Raw genomic sequence first — 21,591 nt, 5'->3', positions numbered from 1 at the left:
AATGATGTAAGTTCGTGCCTTCATAAAGTTTGGCTGCGAATATGTAGTGATTACAATTTTCCGCTCATTCTGCGCCTTCCAGTGACGCACGCGATTACCGGCAGACTTCACACGCTGCGGGCCCATCATACTTCCCGCACGTCGCGAATCAAAGTTATTGTGGCAACATCATTACCACTACCTAAAACCGCAAACATTACGATTAACGCAAATCCAAAGGCGCCGATTCGGGACTTTCTCGATCCATCCGGTGACAAATTTTGAATTTGGAATTAATCGGCAGTAAAACCGATAAAGATAAATTAAAATCGATTTTCGCGAATCGTGGTAGTGTGAGTTCAATGTGCTTGTGATGTTTTGGACATTTTGGCTTCTGCTGAGCTTGGTGACATGATATGGTAAGTACCTAATAGTTTGTATTTTATTTTTTAGGTACCTATGAGTTAAGGCTACTTCAGGCCTGAGCTTAAGGCAAAGGGAATTTCATTTGTTTTAGAAAAACTAATAGTAAACTAATATTACTAATAGTTCCGATAACTTTTTCGGTTTTATTTCGTTTAAAATCTACAAGGACTATCAATGACTGTTTCATTCTTGTGCACCTTGGTATCTTCCGCATTACGAATGTACCTATTATGATTTGGAATAGTCTTACGAGAAAAGTCTTCTAAAGTGTAGAACAAGTGTTCTAGTGCCTCTGCTATGAAAACTAGAGCCTAGTGCTTATGCGTATTTTCTAAAAACCGTGCGCATATTCGAAATTGTTTATTATTTTTTCTTCATAATTTTTGACGGAAGCGGGTTAGTTATTCAGTTTGCTCATAATTTAACAGCAAAATCTATCAGATTTCGAAATTTCGGTTTTTTTTTCTCGAAGTTTTCTTTAACTCGAAGGGATATTTTATTCACTTATCAGTGTCTAATATCCACCATACCCACAAAATTAATATTAATATAGTTAGATCGCAAGTATGTCTCCGCTTAGTGGATTTAATTTGTAATTATGTAAATTTACGCTCACAGTTAAAAAGAAATTGTAAATCTATAAGTTTAGACAGTTTTATCGAACCTATTAGCTTGTTATTCGCCTACTTAGTGTCGTGCTCTCAGAATTAGAAAGTACTAAAATTGATAGCTGCAAAAAAAATCGCACCGGTTTCAAGTTTAAGAAAGGGTCATAAGGTTACTGAAACTTACGTAAGCAGTGCTGTATTAGTAAAACAACGGTTAACCGATGTAAACATTATAATTATAAAGTAGGCTCACCACTTTATCGCGGTTATAGATATAAGTACTTCTTTTTTGGATTTCAAGTGATTAATTTGTCTTGTATCCAGTACGCTTTGAAAAAGTGTTTACCTATATTGGGCTGATAATAAAATAATCTAAGTATATTTTTAAGTAGGTAGGTATACATACTTATATTAATTAATTTATATGATTCTCCTACCTATAAATGATACTTTCCTACCTAGATGATTTGATTTCTATTTGCATTTTGATACACAAACTTATACGTTCTGTTTTTTTTATTACTTTAAGATAAAAATACCGTTTATCGATAATGTATTCATGTCTTATAAATTACAAATAAACAAAACTTTAAATGAAAACAAATTAATTATTCTGGCCAGACATTACATAATTTTATTGAAATCTGTAAAGTAGGAGCATCCCGGCAATCCTCACTAACTTTCGCTTTATTATAGTTTGGTATTTTGATTTTTTTTATTGAAGATGCACGAAATTCATTTGCGAGATTAGCTAATCATTTGGCAAGCACGAAAGTTAACCAAACCTTGATTGAAATTTGTAATTTTCTTGCATGTCAAAAGCTCAATTTGAAAGCTCTGGGAACTGGTCAGTTTAAGTTTATTGTTGTTACTTTGTTACGTATAGACACGTGTAACTATTGCTATATTACAATAATAATGATCTACAGGTGTGTGTAATTACAATAAAATGAAACACAGTTTATAGTGGATACACAGTTATATTGTTTAGATGATGCGTAAAATGTGCTAAAAATATAACGTTTTCATTAACATTCATTAACGTAAGAACCTAGCAATGACATCTATAACAAAGTAAGTAATGATATCTATAAGAAAGTAGCTAACCTAAAGCTGAAATTAGGTATGTATCTCTTAATAGCCATGGCTTATCTATCGATAATTTTTTACGATCTAAATTAACGTCGTGGATTATCTGTCGATATTTTTTTACGATCTAGTGTGCAGTTATTTTTCACTCGCACATAGCAGGGTAAATTGACGCACGTCGGATTTATCTGATTGGCCCTAGCCTGGAGAAAACTTCCGTGGCGACAGATTAGTGTGTTCACGCCTTGGAACGAATAGTCCCCGAGCCAGCGCCAGATTTTCATGACAACTTTTTACTCTCGGGTGCTAGCAAACTCGTTAATTTTGTAAAGAAATGTTAGGCACATAGATTCACAATTTCGTAATAACAAATTTTACCACCAGCAACACGGTTCTAGAAATGTAGACGTACATATTCGCAACAAGCTTCGTCGAAATTGACATGGAAGTTAATCCTCATTATGTTTAGAAATTATTTCGTTATTTACAAAATTTTCATTTTCCTTCACTATGCTTCAGGATAATAATAAATAAAATAAATAAATATATTAGGACAAATCACACAGATTGAGCTAGCCCCAAAGTAAGTTCGAGACTTGTGTTATGGGATACTAACTCAACGATACTATATTTTATAAATAGATACATATATAAATAGACATCCAAGACCCGGGCCAATCAGAAAAAGATCATTTTTCCATCATGACCCGACCGGGGATCGAACCCGGGACCTCTCGGTTCAGTGGCAAGAACTTTACCACTGCGCCACCGAGGTCGTCAATATCTGTACCATTCTATGGTTGAGAGGAAATTAGTGTTAAATCGGTGGCTGGCTCGGAGACTATAAAGCGGCCAGTGATTGTGCGCACACGCAAGTTTCCTCACGCTATAATTTTGATATTACTAGCCAATTAGTATTGGTATTATTTGTGACGTGAAATATTTACAATAAAAATTTTGGCCATCTCATGAATCATGGCTTTGTTGAGCATGTACCTATATTTTTATTTCCTTAATTTTTGAATACAATTATTGAAGATAGTGTGACAATAAAAAAGATAGCCTTGAAAGCTGTCTGAAGACCACTTTATTTGCAATTCACCCACATTATGTATCATAACCATCATATCATCATGACTAAGATTTAAATCATCTATCATAAAAATGCCTAGTACTGTTACACAGTAACCATACAATAAAGACATGGTTTTGCATAGTAAATGAATGCATCAGCGCTTTCTATATGATTTTAATTTGTAAATGTTAGTTAAGATGTACACTTTTGACCGAGTTTTCAATTTATTTTGTTGAATAACCGTAATGAACGGTACAGGTTTATTATAATTTTTATATTGGCAATTATTAAAACAATCTAAAAATTCTCGATAATTATTTTCGGACTGAGTAGAACTAGAGAAGAATTTATCTTGAAATATGGTACAAATTAAGTATGTATACTTATTACGTAAATTTAATATATAAGTTATGGATAACGGACCATCAAGGACAAATACTGTAATTGTTAGAAAACTTAAGCAAAAAAGTTTCATTACAAGCTCATAGACGTGATGATTGTAAGGGAAAGTGTAGGTAATTCTGTAATTCATCTCATAAGTCAAGTAAGCAATCTCGACTTGCACGCACAAAAAACTGATATATTGCTATTTATAATATTTGTGATTTTGTGTGATTTATATAACTTCGTAATGCAAGTTGCAATTTTGATATTTTACTTTTTAGAATTTAACCTTACCATTTATCTATACATATCAGTAGATGACGTCTCTGATGAAAGGGCAAATTTAATATTGTTACGTGTACTTATGTGGATTCATAATTATTATTTATGAATGGTTAGTATTAGTAATAAAACTACTGTATTATGTAATCCGCAATTAGGGAATGCATGAATAAAATGGATATGAAGTAACAAACATCCATCCTCTCACATACTTCATGTTTAAAATACTAGTAGTGAAGTAATAAAGATTTAATACCACGAAATAAATCAACTTGAAGCAATCTTGCTTGTTCGACAAATTGATCGTTGGGAAAGAAAGACAATCGTAAAAGATAAAATTAATCTATTCATTGTTGGTTAGCACAAAAGTGCAGTGCAGTTCTTGTTTAACGAGAATATACTCAATATTGTTAAGCAACCTGACATAAAAGCAGTAAAATTATTTAATACTTTTGTATAATTACAGGTAGAATTATTATCATACATATAGAATTACTACGTTTGTGATAATACGGCCACAAATTATAAATCTTGTACGGCCAATTTAAGTGTTGTAATTATGTGACTCCATCTGTGGACTCCATAGAAGTCTTCCATATAAACAACACACCCGATCAAAATGGACTGGAAGCATTTTTCTTTTTGTTGATCTATGACGGCATTAAAGTTTTCGTAGCTAAAATGTGAGTTCACTAAAATTTCGTTTGAATGTGAAAAAGAAATTAAAATCTGCGCTCAATTTCGATATCGTAAAGTCTAGTCAAAACTGCTTGTCATATTACAACACATATTATGATTACTGCCTAGTAATTACTGACGTTTGAATCATCCATATTAATGATTGTATTTAGGTATGTATCTAACTTTGCTTGCCTTTTTTTTTTCTTTTTGACAATCAACATCATTAGGTCTTAAGTCAGTCGACTTGAAAACCGAATTGATCATCAATTATTATAATAGTAACATCACTAGCTTGTGTTATTTTCATCTTCACAAATAATATGATCAATATCAAATATGATCTGACAAAACACTGACATCAGTTGACAGCAAAATAAGAGTCGACACACCTTTATGAATCAACGTTGTCTTAAAAAATGCTTACCTACTCTATTTCAATGACTTGTGCATCAGAACTATATTGTATATCTATTTTGTATTTAGGTACTTTAAAAATATTTAAGTAGTTAAATACTTAAATCACCTATCTAATAAAAGAAAAAGTATATGAAGCTATTTTTGTAAGCCATCGATACCAAAATGCATATCCAAAGAGAAATGTGTATCCAAACAGAAAATATAATTTGTTGTGTATCGATACGTTGCATATAACTTTTATTTTGTTATGGACTGTACTTCCGAGCGTTCCTCAGATTCTTTTTACAGATTTTAATGATACGAACAGTTGTAGCAGCTTCTAGCACGCTTCCTTTAGTTAAACTTCGTTGGATGTTTATTAATAGTTAAATTATGTAGTTAAATTTAAACTTAATGACAGTACTCAGTAGAGTACTGTCATTTATTAAGTTTAAATTTTATTAGATCGTTTCAATTTCATTGCTATTATCGTCCATTATAAGTATAATGATGACGATTTCAATAGCTTTATAAGGTGGTATTCTTAAAGCTTTAAAGCCGGTTTAGATTACAAAATAGTGCAGATATACAAATAATTTTTTTCACTTCTCTCTTACATATTGATCTATCAGCTATCCCGATGTAAAGGTAAGTTAAAGAAGTTTACTTGGAAGTTATTCATATACCTGCCTATTGGTCATATTGTGGAAATTTGAATGTTGTTTCAAAAACTATTTATGTATTTCATTAACACTATTTCAAGTACATTATCTATATCATCATATACCTAAGTAATTTATTAATAAATTCACCTGTACCTCAGGTTGTGTATGTCGTGTTGTTTTTACGTCACGTTCAGCGTCGCATGCTTCGATTATTGGGGCGTATCACTTTTACCAGACGACTCTAACGAAACGCCCGTTTCAGTGTACGCACATTATTTGAATTGTAGATTTATGATTGATCGAACTTTGACGGACTTTGACTAAATGATTGGCGGGTTTCGAAATCATTGCCGATTGTAATTACGTAAAATACACGTTTTCATGTTTCCAGTTTACGTGAAGGTTATTATCGGCATATGCCTACCTAGGTTAGGGATGTTACTTGATATTGTAAATAGTATTTTTTATTAAATACTAAAATAGATTATGAAACCCTTAATAAGGTACTTAATTACGAATCTTAATTAACTTAATTTTGGAAATGCGGCGAGCTTAATTGGCACTTTTGCACCGGGCACCGTTCGGGGTGGCATTTTTGGATAATTGCGTCTTGGAAGTTTGATTCACTTCATCTGATTTTGCATCTGAAATCGCAAACTGCGTGAGGCAAACGGCAACTGGGGGGCAGTTGCCGTTTGCCTCACAGTTTGCGATTTATCTCGCCATTCATAGCTTACATTGTAACCAACTTTGGTATCACAATTTTTATGCTGGTATATTTTACAAGTAAAATGTCAAACGATAAACCTCATAGACACCTCACCACAGCATTTGGCGGCGATGTAATGGCTCGCTCCGGATGCCTATCAGAGCATCTCGGTAATGGTCGCAGGCGACGTGATCGACGCGAAGACATCGTGATTTTATAAAGAGCAGCTATGGTGAAGAAGGTGCTGTGTTGTTTCTGACTTTTACTCATGCCTCCTTCGACTCCCGTGTTCCTGATTTCTTTCAGGGCTGTGACGCCGCGAAGCCCGGGTAGGGATGTGAATTCCTTGGAAATGATGTGTTATTATAGGTCTGTTGTATGCTGGTGTCAGATTTTTCTACTACCCGGCACGATATTTCGGCTTATTAGGTTATATGGTGTATGTACATACATACACCATATAACCTTAATACTTGTGCTTATGAAACCTCTGTCTTCTCTGTGTGACTATAGTCTTTGATCAAGGGCAATTTTATATTAGTGATAGAGCTTATGACAAGATGGCTGTTATTTCCTCAATAGAGACATACAAGATTTAGATCAAGGGGATCTTCGAAATTGGATCAAGCCCTTCAGACTTTTTGAATATAGTATTTTGTGGCGTTTAGAAAGTATCTAGTGAGAAGATACTTCGAAATTTTCGAGAAACTTATCCATAGTGGATACCAACATTTTATTGGAATACTTTCAGGTTACAAACATATTGTAAAGCAATGTTATATTTACGTCGCTGAAGAAAAGCGGTAAAGTTTGTTACTTTTCATTTGCATTTCGGTAGCCGACAGTTATAAGTGATTTTTTTTAAACACAATTATGATAAATCGAATATAGAAAACAAAGAATGAGCTCATTATCTGTCAAACTCTTTCATGCGGACAATATTTTTTCGCAATAGACTTATAAGCCTCGAATAATCGACAACGAAAGTTTAATTCATCAATTAATATTTCATGAGAAATCTATTAACTCATCAATCACTCATTAGATATTATTGATTGATCTCAGCAATCATTCACAAATGTATATAACACCTATTAGAACATGTTGATTGGCGAGTATGTATCAAAGTATATAGATACTTGACTTTTACACATAATTAAGTCGAGAAAATTTATTATTAAAATAAATAATGTGTGAATATCAATTACAACATAAAATACAAGGCGTTCATTTTGCGAATATGATAATTTTTCACAGTTATTCTATAGGGCATTGCGTAAGGTTACCTAACAAGCGAATTGAATTAGAATGTTCACGAGTTTTTAATGATAAAGCAAATTAAAGTTTGAAGTTTTTATAATGCCATTTTGTGGTGTTACCTTTATGGTCTCCTGTATGGTATTGTTCACTTTCTCTTCATTTGTCAGTGTATTCCGTTTCATAAGTGTGGTTGGCGTGGATGTTATGCCGAATGTCAAATCAGTCTTGGTTGGCGAGTAAACAATTAGGCTACTGTTTAACGATTTCTATTGTTTTGGACCGTGTGAAAGAGATTCCATGTTATGTTTATGTTATTTCTTTGTCTTTATAAAACCTTAGTTTTGCACTGAATACACATTTGTAGTTTCTCTAGTTTAGGGTTATTAAAATTTAATCTTTTGTAGTAGTTTTCTTAATGATTGTGCACTAATTACTTCTATTTGTAAAATTACTTGGTATAAGTATTTAAATTCTGTAAAAAATAATTTGCTAATATCAAGATCGAGATTTATTAGACACGGATGGCTTGCTCTACAAAATGAATAGGTATTTTTTGAAAGAAAGAAAGAAAGAAAGAAAGAAAGAAAGAAAGAAAGAAAGAAAGAAAGAAAGAAAGAAAGAAAGAAAGAAAGAAAGAAAGAAAGAAAGAAAGAAAGAAAGAAAGAAAGAAAGAAAGAAAGAAAGAAAGAAAGAAAGAAAGAAAGAAAGAAAGAAAGAAAGAAAGAAAGAAAGAAAGAAAGAAAGAAAGAAAACATTTATTTGCCAAAAACATGAGTACAAATAGTCATAATGAATTAGACCTACACGTTTTACCGAATATAGGTATGCAAATATAAATAAATAAAGAGGAGCATGCTATCCACTACAAATTCAAAACAAAAAAAGAATTATAATGTACTTATACTAGACCTAAATTCTATCCGAGTCTATCATTAAAGAAACTAATAACTAGAAGTATTACTGAACTATTGAAATTTTAGAACTACTTAGTAATTGCTACTTACTTAAATTGCTAATAACTTAGGTAAAGTTCATGAAACTAATTTTCGAATAAATAATAAGGATTGATTTATAGGTACGTTCTCATTGCTTCTCTTATATATATACCTGATTTTATCATGTGAATTACATGAGTAGATAAGTATTCTTCATTAAGTGCATTATCCCTAGCCCTTTTAACTATAGATACAAATCATTTACTCATTGTATCACAATTTCAGCCCCATAGGTCTAATATATGCTGATGTTTAACATATTACTAGTCATAGACCCCCTGCTGGGAAGTTTACCATTTGATTGACTGGATCTAGATTCATATCGACACCGAAGCTGCTTCGTAATCATGTTTTCTCTTTACTCGGTCAAGCGTCACTTTCAGTTAAACCTTATAGATATATGTTTTGAATCTTCAATTATTGAGATGAATTAGGTATAAAAAATGTTTGGTTAAAATTTAAACAATGATTTACTTAATACGTTTAATGTTTATGTAAGTACCTACTTAATATATATGTTAATGTACTTTTTAGATGAATACATCGAAAAAAAATCAGTAGTCCAAATGAAACCACATTTTAAGCTTGTTAACTTGTTAATAGTAGAAACATCAGACATGAAAAAACTACAAATGTATTCAAAATAAGTGTTAAAAAATTTAGCTATCAGACAGATTGACAATAAGTTGAAATATCCTTCGCCGCACCCCCACACACTTTCACAAAATTTGCATTAGAGATGCGGAAACTAATGCAGTTCTATAAAATAAAATAAAAATAACGAGGTGCAAATAAATTTTGTAAGCAAGCTTTTATAAATTCATATATCTAAAGTCATTCATATACTAAACTTGTCTAGAGAAATCTATTTATACAAAGTTAGAAATAATGCTTATTATAATGTAACCTCTTGAAGTCCTACAACGGCTCTCTCGAAGACTCCTTCCATCGCGCAACGTCTTTATCTACACTTGTATACAATGACTATTTTTACACTAAAATAAATTGTTTTTATTAGTAAGTTCTTATATGTTAATAAGTATTATAAAACTAAAGCTGCACATCCAATAGTCGCCACAATGAGGAAAAGTCGAACTGAGATAGTTCTCAGACTAAACAAACGACACGGTATAAATTCTTAAAACGTCTACAATTTACAGTATTGAAACGTATTGGGAATAGAAATTTAAACTCATCTCTTGGCGATCAAAGGTTTGAACTACAGCCAAGACAATTCTATTAGGCAATTCTGAATTCTTATCACACCAACATCGTCAACAGCCATTCAAATGTCCCAACTGATGGAGCATAAGCCTTGCTTATGGATGGATAAGGAGTATGGGCCCATTGCGAATTGGCGGGTATCACATCCTTATCCTTACATAGTATTAAACAAAGTCCTCTGACGCGTATGTCTGTTCGCGATAAACTCAAAAAATACCGGGCGGATTTTGTGTGATTCCTGAGAAAAGTAGGTGTATAAGTAATTTATTATGTTTTACCTGAGCGAAGCCGGACAGGTTGCTAGTACAAATACATTTGCATTATAGTAGAAATGGGTTATCAATGCCTTATTTCAGTTTTTGTTACACACGTTCTCCTCGAAAAACGTTGATTAGGCAATGGTCATTTGAGTATTATTTGTGAAGATTATTATGTCTGTACACCTAAATTATTTATTATATATAATAGTGTAGATACAAACTACTTTGAGTCATAAATGTTAAACTTTATTGGTATCATGTTGGTATAAAATGAAATAGTTACTTCATTCTTGATTTGTTGAGTATTCACAATGTCGATTCAAATTCCTTGGCTACTTTCAAAATCTGTTTTAAACGTATGATTAGTTAAAAAAACAATATACTTTAGATAAATATGTCAAAATTACAATTTTAAATAAGAAAACAGTTTGGAACGAAAAACATAGATTTAATTTCTAGACAAGTTGAATTGCAATGACATTAGGATAGCCAGATATTTGACCATTCAGTTGTTCCTCTCGATCAAACTGTCTCATGAATAATTCATCCCATTTATGTACCGTAAAAAATTGTGACTTATGCATAAAACAGGACACAGTTTGCTTTGTTTGTTCTACATGTATTTCATTAGCATGCATAGGTCGGCGGTCGTGTGAAATGTCTTTTGGCACACTTTCTGCTAAAATTTTAGAAAAAAAAATATTTTATAGTGACTTGATTACCATATGAACATCTTTTATGAATGGAGAAGTAGATCAATATAATTAAAATAAATTCCAGATCTTCTTAATGAGTAACTCGGTCTAAAAACTTACTCAGTATAATATTTTGAATCTCAAGTCAAATCATCATCTTCATCATCATGCTTGCAAAACGTGCAACCATTCTCAAGATAAATATAATTATATAACTGCCAAAAAAAATAAAATTATAATGTGATGTGATACAAAGGAAAGTAACTACCAATAGGCACTGCACCAGCTATTGTTTCGTCGCTATTGTGCATCAGATTTGACATGGGATGACGGGAGTTATTTGTCACTTCGCCCGATTCGCTTGCTTTTTATTAGACAGTTTGCACGATCATGCAAAACCTATTTTTAAAAATACGCGGCCTCTATCGCAAACTACATAATATGGCAGGATTTACATCTTTTTTATATAAGTAGCATTATTATATTATCATTATTATAGGTAGTATTATATTTAATTATAATTTAAATTTCCATTAAGTATATATTTATAATTTTTAGTCAGATTTTGTGGCATTTTAGTAAATAGAGGCAATTGTGTTCAGAAAAGTGTTTAAAAAACTAATACAACTACTTTTTAACGAAATCAATAATCTAGTGTGTCGTAATCTTATATCACAAATGACGAACATGCTAGGTTTAGGGCAGCAAATGAGTTACACTTTTTAATTTTCTATACTATAATGAAACCCTAGTTTTCAGTGGGTCAGGTCGTGGACCAGACATGTTCTCACGGGCTGCGGAAATATCTATGCGCGTGGAGCAACAATGCGTTGTTGGATGTCATGCGTACTATTATGTGATTCTTTCCACTTGGAAAACATAAATATTGATGAATTTTTAACGACAAAGACTAAGATAAATTTGGTAAGAAATCACCGGACCATATGGATTAACTAGGAAGTCCAAGGTTCTCACCTCGCCGGATTCCATACTAATATCATAAATGCGAAAGTTTGTCTCACTCATTCATTCTCTAGAATAACTGGTTAAACTTAATTAAATTTGTAAAATAAAAATTAATGACCCGAGGTCAAATAAAGGCTACCGCGGGCAGCGCTGCGGGCAACTGTGGTGGGTAATAAATATATATTTTCTATTTAATCAAAAACTTATTAATTACATGCATTGCCTACGAAAGATTAATAATGCACAGCTTGAAGGCGATTTTTTTATTCCAAAAACAGTTTTTGTGTAGGTATATGACAGCATGGTCAATCGCTAATACAACTACATCATTTTTACCACTATAGTAATAAGGTTTTCAATCGATTACCTTGTATCCTATTACCTACTAATCCGACATGCAATTTTTCCGTTTAATAGGAGCGATTGAACACCGACGCAATCTTTACGCTTGAAAACAAGGAAGGATGTTTTTTCATACATACATAACTTCACGCAGCGTACCCTCTCATCATTATATTTATGTAAGCGAGACTATGTAAGTATTTTACCACAGGAATTAATTAGAAGAAGTGGTAAAAAATATATGAATAAGTACTCATGAAGCCACAATTTTACCAATTTTGTACCCACTTAAAATTTTGAATGATGAAAGAATTGAATAGGTACCTTCACTATATTTTTTTTATACTTTGCTGCAACCTAATGAGAATCTTGGCCTGTAATTTTCAGTCTCGTTTCGATTATATAGTAATAGATACTTATATGAAGCTGCAAAACAAAATAAATTTCGATCTAGTCAATAATCATAAGTTAATTTCTTGTTTTTATCAATTATTAATAATTTATAATATGAAGAATAAAACAATTTTATGCTTCCACATAAAATCCGATGATTATGTACCCTTATCTGTAATTTCACTAGAAAGTTCAAAAGGTTTAGCACTGTAAAATTTTATATCTTGTGTTTATTTTAAAGAGACCTGTGTCTCATATTACCTACATTAAATTAATGGAGATTATTAGTAACCCTTTGCTCTTGTTATCATCTCTAGGTGTTCTATTTATTGGTTTAAAGTATTACTTCCGTGCAAAAAGAAACCAATAATAGTAATAACATTTGGACTGAATTGAAAATTTCAAAAAAAATTAAAACAATTTAGAAATCTATTATAATTTTTCATTTAGTTTAATTTATCAAAATTTATACAATGGTAGTAAGCAGTTACAACTTTGAAAATATAGTATCTAAAATTACGTAGGTACAGCTAAACTCGGCCCTGTCTAAAGTGTGAATAAATAAGGACGTCATATTACTTCTGTAAAGTCTTCTGTAAAATTAAAAATAAATTATACTTAAGTATATTACCTTATAAATATAAAAATCCTAATTCCCGCCATAGACAGAAAAATAGAAATAGAACAGAATAGTCATGGAAATATAATCATAATACGATAAAGCCTAAAATAAATTACTTCAAACAGCGGGCAACCAAGTAATGCAAGAAAAATGTTTTAGCATAAAAATTGCACTTGCACAATTTCTAGAAAGTCTTGAGTATAGTGATTAGTCTACGATTCCCCTAGGCTGTACGCTCCACTAAACATTAGGGGGATCGTTCAGCTATCAATCGAGATATAATTTAGCTAGATCTATCTTTGAATAACGTCTTCAATCTTCTAAACGTTCCAAAAACTAGTTTGGTTTTATTTTATATAATGCTTTTAAGATTTTCTCTATAGAGTCCTGGCTTTCTGTGAGTGATGACTATAGAGCGCGCGCAAGTTAAAAGTATATTGACGTTTCTTAGTATTTTATATTATTATTTAGAAGAGATTTTGAGTATTACCTAGGCTGTAGAAATATCACGTCACATCAAATACCTATTATGTTAGTTAATTATAATACATGATTTAATAAGTATAATATATGTAATACAGAAATTTAAGTCTATAGATGGAAATAACGTTGAATTATGATGTTATTATTTAGGAAACTTAAATATATAAAACTATCTAATAACTCCATTTACTTACATGGTAAGTAGGTATGACCATATTAGTGACCACTACACATCACTATATTATTATCAATCGGATTTTGTAGTTACTTTAAAAAAACATACCTAGTACGTGGTTTTATATAAATAGTTTCAAAAACTAGTATACCTTCTCTAAGGTTTTATCTGTTTACAATCAGTAATTCATCACATTCTAATTAAGGAATAAGTGATTCCTGTAATAAATCAGTCCATAAAATGCAAATGTTCTTTTAATTTTATCATTAGGCAGGTAAGTATTTTTTTATTAACGAGATTATATAACGAGATATAAATAAATCTATATACTTACAAAATTAAATTCGTAGGACTATCTACTTACTTGTTTTTAGTGACTTTTGGGAATAAAATACAGCTTGATACCGTTTACAGCCACCATCATAATACTTATGTAAAATTAGTTGTGTCGTAACATTTTAATAAAAGCAAAGACAAATTAAAAGTAAATTTATATGTATTCATACTTTTAATTGTCAAAATTGTAATCATTAGTAAACAAAAACATTACCACCCTAACCGACCATTACAGACATTCAAGCAGATTATCTGTACTTAAACAATATTTATCAACTTGTGAATTTGTCAGAAATACGTTAAATTAATATGGCGAGACGGGATATAGTGAATTGTGGAACAATCGTATCCTATAAACACGCGAAGATACCGACCATACATCGATTCGCACGAAGGAAGTTGATACCCAAACAACGTTTGATGGACACGATCCATAAAGATTAGCATCCACCCAAAAACCAGATATTGCATGTACCTACCTATCTACTTGAGATAAGTTAATTACAATGAATTAAAAAGTTAATTACAAAACAAAAAATATACTAATGTGTAACGCCGAACTTGTTCCAGATATTAATTAGGTATTTATCATTATAAAATTATTAAATTAAATTGTTCATTGCGTGTTTCCTTTACATACTGAAATAAAAAAATAGTAGATATTTATTCGACAGATTCGTTAATTAATTTTAAATGTCATTTTATCACACCGGTCTAGTTTATGTAAACGTAGTGTAAGATTGTATATTTATATAATATGGTCATTTTCTGTATATAATTCCTAATTTCAACGTTGTCCCGATTATAAAACACAAAATTACAAAGCTGAATAATGACGAAAAATAATTAACCAAATAATTTTCAACTTTATATCTATGTTATCAGAGCTGTAATTCACCAACGTTGATTATTCAAAATAATGCCTGTGCGACCACTTAGTAAATCGGTAATAGGTACGTTAAATCAATGTAATTTATCGCTTCTCAACTTCGCTTGAACATGGTCACATGCCTAAAGCCGACACTTGGCTATGGGAAAAGCGAAGTGTTTTACATGTAAATGAGCCACATGTTTCAAATATAAGTAATTTTACTGATCGTGGATACCGCTCGAGAGTTATTAAATGCAAACCGTGTATCGTTGTAAATCTTATCTGATGACTGTTTCTCGTGATTGTTACCCTGTTTTCTAGGAAGAAAAATAGAATTCGATTCGCATTCGCAATAGTTAATATCGTTTGTTTGTAAACACAAAAAAGAAAATAGATACAGAGAAATTAACAAAACAGTCATACAGAGGCAGAAGACTGTCAAATGAAAAGAAAAGTCTTTCTGGGATAACTTATCCGAGAGAAGGAATTTTTCCAGTTAACTATCGAAAGGAAAAAATTGTAAGCAAATAAAAAGTATCGTGGGTAAGTAGCATGTAAAATTTAGTAGTACCTAAGTAACGTTTATTCTACTTAGTAAATTACTAAATCATCGTATTTGTCATTGTATAGTCAACAGCACATCAATCTACGATATGGATACGAAAGTCAGTCATGATGTTTTTTTAATATGATCTTTAAAAAAAAACTATTAACCGTTTTTCGATCACAATGTTCCAAATCACGGAAAAAAACATGAATACCTACATAAATAGAGTAGGTAGTCCTTTTAATTTCCCACGGGACCCAAGACTCACCCGGGGCTCAGTATTATAAATCGTACTCGTCTATATATCAAAGTGAACGCGTGAATCCAAGTAAGTACTTACTTTGACTTTAAAAAAATCACTTAATCAATTTACTTTTTATTTTCTAAATATTAAATTAATCAATTTATCAAAGATCTCTCTCAGGTCAGTGCTCTAAGGTCAACAGCATATTGACCAAACCAAAAATAGCAAATTCGCAATTGGCTAGGCTACACTTTTTTGTCTAAAACTATTTGTAGCATGTCAAAGATCGGACAATGATGGAAAATTTCAAATTTGTCGCCGATCTGACAATTATAATGTTATCATTTACATACATGGTTCTACGATATTATAACTCAAGCATGTAGGAATAATGATAAACAACAACTTTCACAACTCTTTTGGAATGTTCATTAAATCCCAAGCATATTTTCATAGAATTTCCAGAAGAACGCCCACAGATACACGCACATATACATTTGTTTATGAAAATGATTTATGAAGTTTTAATTGATCTGAATAGGTATTAGCTGTCAATAATACTTGAGTCTACGTATTCGCATTTTCGCGAACGATTTCCCTCGTCTCGTCTCCAATCCCCAATTGCATCTATAGTCCTGCTAGGTCAAGATAATTTGATATTATTATATAACACTAACAAGTTACTATCGAGATCAAAACTAACGATAGTGATCTCATATTTTAGACAAATTAAGATCATTTATATGCGATTATGATTTAGATCGACGTTTGAAGTTAGATATATTTATTCCGGTATATTACTTGTAAGTTTGATGTATTATAAAATATGTGTATGGTTACGAAATAAATGAATGATGAATGTATGAAAAAGTTGCGTTTCTGTTATTAATTTGATGTGAAATTATGTTTCCTAAAGTCATTATCAATTTATTCAGAAATTAGATTTATTTGAAAAAAATTTGCACGTCAATTTTAAAATTATTTATATACCTTACATTTCGGCATGGTTACTACTGAGAAGAAACGCCGAAAAAAAACATATACCTAATAGTATTGGTATACTTATTATACCAGAAGGGCTTTTAATTATTTTTTTTATATAGATAACTGTCTATATTGAAAGTTTATGATATAATTATTGAATAATTGAATAATCAACTAGTTAGCTTCTACTTGTTACCTACATCCATATTTTCACTACCTACATCCTCATTTTCTTATAATCAATGTATATAACGATTTTTTTATAACAAGTATTCCTAATCATTAAATGTTTCTTATAAATATACTAGCGGCCCGTTCCGGCTTCGCTCGTGTAAAACCATAATAAATTACATACCTAAAACTTCCTCGCAATCACTACCTATTAAAAAACCCGCATTAAAATCCGTTGCTTAGTATGCATAGGGACAGACAGACAGCGGGAATCGACTTTTATACTAGGTATATACTATACTACTATGTGTGTCTTGTATTAGTTAATTCAATAAAACAACACACGTTTAAAAAGAAAGTAATGTCTATTACACAACATAAGTTGCAATTTTATTTAATGAACCATGTTAATTGTATGGCTAGTGACACGGTTGAGTAGGAGTTTTAATACCATAGGTACAATGATACATGCCTGGAGTTAGTTTCGGTACCTGTTTTATTCTTACATAACATTGCCTACACACATTCTTTATGTAAAAGCGTGTATTTAATTGACCTATTACATCCTATAAATGATTTGAGCATTAACGTATGTTTTAAAATCTAATTAGGTTACTTAATATCTATTAAATTCAGATTTATATGAAACCATCACAGAAGTGGTTGAAAATTAGAAGTCCATCTCGTTTGTCTGCTACGCGTCACGACTGAGAGCGCGCTCTTGGTCGTGAGGTAATGTTACTGTTATTACATTACATGTTGTTTTAGATTAAAATTTTCAAAAATCTAAAACCATTTGGAAATACAACTTTCACTTTCAAACGCTGATCCTTATCTTAATCTTCAAATCCAAAGTGTCATAATTATCCATTCGTGAAATGCCAACAGTCGCATTTTATATATCTGTAGCTAAATTATATAATTGCTTTGAAAGTTTTACTCACATTTTAATATTTTTAAATTTTGTTTTTTAAAATTTTGCGACATACGTCGCAAAATTTTGAAATTGAAAGATACTTCCATCACGAAGGTTTACGGTATAATCTGTCATAGAAAGTAAACTAGGTAGAGTACAGCCGACCGCATATAAAGTTACTCAGTATAGAACTTTAAGCTGCGGAAATAGGGCCGAGTTCGCAATGATTCTGGGTAGGTTTATGTGCGGTTGACTGTACATAGTAATTCTAATCTTGTTGTGATATCCGGTCTTCTCCTCATAACCCTTCAGGCTCTTAACATTATTAGTTCCCTTTGTCTTGAATTATCGGAAACAAAGCTTCACAGTTATACCCATTCGTAATGTTTCTTACTAAAATAACATTATTAACATGTAAACATTAATATTGTCAAAAAAAGGAATGCGTGTTTTCTTGTAATGGACAAGAAGTAAAGTAATTTAAAAAACACGAAGATGTATGTAGCTTAAATAATTTGTCGAATTATTTTGTTTTTCGCGCGTATTGGATGTAAACTAAAACTCTATATTGACGTAATTTAGGCGGCTTGAATAAAAATTTTCATCAGTGTACCTAAGTCTATGGAACACACAATAATAAAAAAAAAGAATAGATATACCTGTAATAAAAATCCTTTTTCATGTGTCCGGAGATGCCATGCCGCGGGCTACGTCATATTAGTGACACATGTATATAAGGTTAAAATGATTTACATAAGTACTCCGACAAGTACTCAACTATACATATGTAACTGATCAACTCAGGTGGTATCATTAGAGGCATGGTGTTAGAAATCGTCTATGAAAGCTATTTAAAAAGTCAAATGTTATTCTAATGCAAGTAAAACCGATGTAAGTTAATGTATTTGCATTGAAATGTATAATGTACAAAGTGATTTTGAAAGGTTTCTTCAATTGAATAGAATATACAATCGAAGATAAGCAGATTTGCCCCTTATCGTTGAGAATATTATATTATATTAATAATATTATTCCATAAAAGTATAAGATTCGCATAGATTTTACACCTCCACCTTCGGCCACCTGGTTGACGTTAACCTTCGTTGGAAATTCTATTTTTGCCTATAAACTGCTTAAGCTATGAGTCCCTTAGTCGCCTTGTACCTACAATATTTACAGTTCCACTAAAGGTACTTAGTAAATTATACTGAGATATTACAAGATAATTCCCTTTTTTTGTAAAATCCCTGTTTTTTACGATTTTATTAAGATTGTTTATAGTCTAATTTATTAATTCAGTTATATATGACATGTGAATGATGACTTATGAATGAATTATGAATAGCTTTATTAAAGTGACATTTGATTGTCGTGTTTGTCGTATGTGAATGCATTTATACCTACATTTTATTTTATACATACTACTATAAATTGCTCTTAGATGATGTATTACCAAACTACTGAGCCGCGAAATGCCATTTAGAAACATTACACAGGATTTATGTTAGCAATATGTTTACTTGATGATTGATTTGCCCTCAGGTATGCACAGTACAATGGACAAAAGATTGTTTATGTGCACATGGATCCTTCCATATGCAATTTGTCATAAATATTGGACAAATTGCTTGAAAGCGCGATCTACATAGCAATATTTGACGTTTATTGAAGTAACTAATTGAAGGTTTAGTCAATCTCAAATTACCTAATTGTATAATCTAAAGAAATTGAGAAATTAAAATATTCATTGTGAGGTTTTTTTTGCGTACTTGCATAATTAACCCCCGAAGTCGGAAGGGAAAGAGTTATAGTTTATCGTGTAGAGTATGTATCTGTATGTCTGTCCCTAGCTTCGTAGCAGCAGGCTAAACCTATTTTCGACCATGGTATCAGTCTAGTAGTAGACCCCTTTCATGATGAGTATTCTGAAACTATATAGTCCAATTTTCCGTTGATAATCCTAAGTGACCCTTACCTGTCATTGCTAACCCTGTGTTTCCGTATATGCTAAACCATTTTCAGTAACAATTCCAGTATTCAATTTACAGTTTGCATTTATGTAACTTTACAAAATGATCCGTATCGAACATAATAACAGAATATGACCTAACACTGAGGGTTAAAATAATGATGATGACACTTCCAAGTTTATTAAAAGTGACAATGATGGAGCGTGTCATTAATGTCAAAATTAGAGAGTGGGCCAAAATGTTAGTTGAACTAAATGGAGAACCATCAACGTAATATCACGTAATGCACCATATATTTCCAATCGCCCTAAAGCAGCAATTTTACTGATACGTGACATTATCGCAATAATCATAGGACATTTTTTATAATTCATTGCATGATCTCCAGTCATCCTTAAGGATAAATAAGAAAGAATAGGCCATAAAGCATAAATCACCAATTTATAGTCGATACATACATAAATACAGCCCGACCAACGGCTCAATATTACATGTTATGAAACCCAAAGGAGTTCGAGGTAATTTTTTGGTCACCCATCCCTTGATCGACCATTATAGACGTTACTTAACCGGTGTTGTCGCAAGTCGAATCACGACTGCATTAATATGCGCTCCTCATTTTTGAGAGAGTAGAATTAATTGGACCTTTATTTCCATTACCAAAAATTAAAAATACTTTTAAGTTTCGAGATTACGCAATGATATCATCTGTGATAGTCAGAAAATAGGTATGTACCTATATGTGGTGAACTGCATGTCGAATTGTAGTGCAAATCTTTAATACCACATTAATAGCAGAGACTTTGCAATGTATTTGAGTGAATTGGCAAGCTGTCAGCTGTATTGGATAAGAGACTCATGTTGAAGACAAAAAATAGATAGGCATCACCAGACAACCTCTATTACATAACGTTAATTTTATTTGTCAAGAAAGCTTTTAATGTTTTTATAGTCTCAGTAATTATCTTTAAAAAATTCTAGCGTAGCCACGAGATTCATAACAGCGCACGTATCCGCTCACAATTTGCTTTCATAATGCACATCTATGGAGTAACACCTTAATGATTTTTTCTTTGAATGTCATAGAATTTCTTACCGCGAGATGCAAGGAAATGGCTATAGGTTGTGAGAAAGACACTCGCTCATCCGGGAAGGCCTATCAATGGAATGGTTGCATTGTTCTCGATACATCAAAACTTCGAGGAACATGAATATATTATCATTTCCGAGTTGTTGATGATTTACTCTCTCTCTGTCATCTGAGCGTTTTCCCGGTTTCTTCCCCTATCGTTGAGCATTGGAGCCTAAGGTCCGCTTATCTTCTTTTAGCCTCGACTTCGCACGGTCATCAGCATCCCTATTTGATAGACCATTGGCACGCATATCATCCTGGAGACGACGTTGTTGATTTACATCCTATAGTTTAGGGAATAAGAAATTAGGGGTGACTTACCCTGTAGCGAGATATAAACCGCGAGGAAAAATATATTAAGAAAATAGACTTATTGTAGCTTATATTTTTGTGTGTATTACGAATAGAAACATTAGTATGTTAGAAAGATATAACCAAGTTGCAATACACTTTGTAAAAATGTATCGATCATATTAGTTCGAAACACATGTAGGTGAACAACGTCCGGACAACAAAGTGATTATTTAATAAGGGTTCCGCATTTTCCTTTTGATGTAAGGAACCATATCTCTATTGTTATTCAACTCTTTGACTTTTGTGACCTCAAGCTCTGTGGGAATTGAGGATGTGACTGTATTCTATATTACGGTCAGCTAGGTTATCTTTGTGTCACACTTGAGTATGCTACTGTAATTGTTTATAATGACGTTG

General features: G+C 31.8%; 1 protein-coding gene across 1 annotated transcript in view; it reads left to right on the top strand.

Moving 5' to 3' along the window:
* Nucleotides 1–106: 106 nt before the first annotated feature.
* The window catches only part of LOC128677538 (uncharacterized), a 59,738-nt gene continuing 38,253 nt past the window's right edge, over nucleotides 107–21,591 (top strand). The window contains exon 1 of the mRNA XM_053758464.1: nucleotides 107–398. The gene's annotated coding sequence lies outside the window, so the exon portion shown is untranslated. The remainder of the gene's footprint in view (nucleotides 399–21,591) is intronic.

This window comes from Plodia interpunctella, chromosome 18, assembly GCF_027563975.2.
Source record: "Plodia interpunctella isolate USDA-ARS_2022_Savannah chromosome 18, ilPloInte3.2, whole genome shotgun sequence".
NCBI classification, from domain to species: domain Eukaryota; kingdom Metazoa; phylum Arthropoda; class Insecta; order Lepidoptera; family Pyralidae; genus Plodia; species Plodia interpunctella.
Note: the sequence above shows the minus strand (reverse complement) of the source record. Positions and strands in the feature narration are given on the sequence as shown.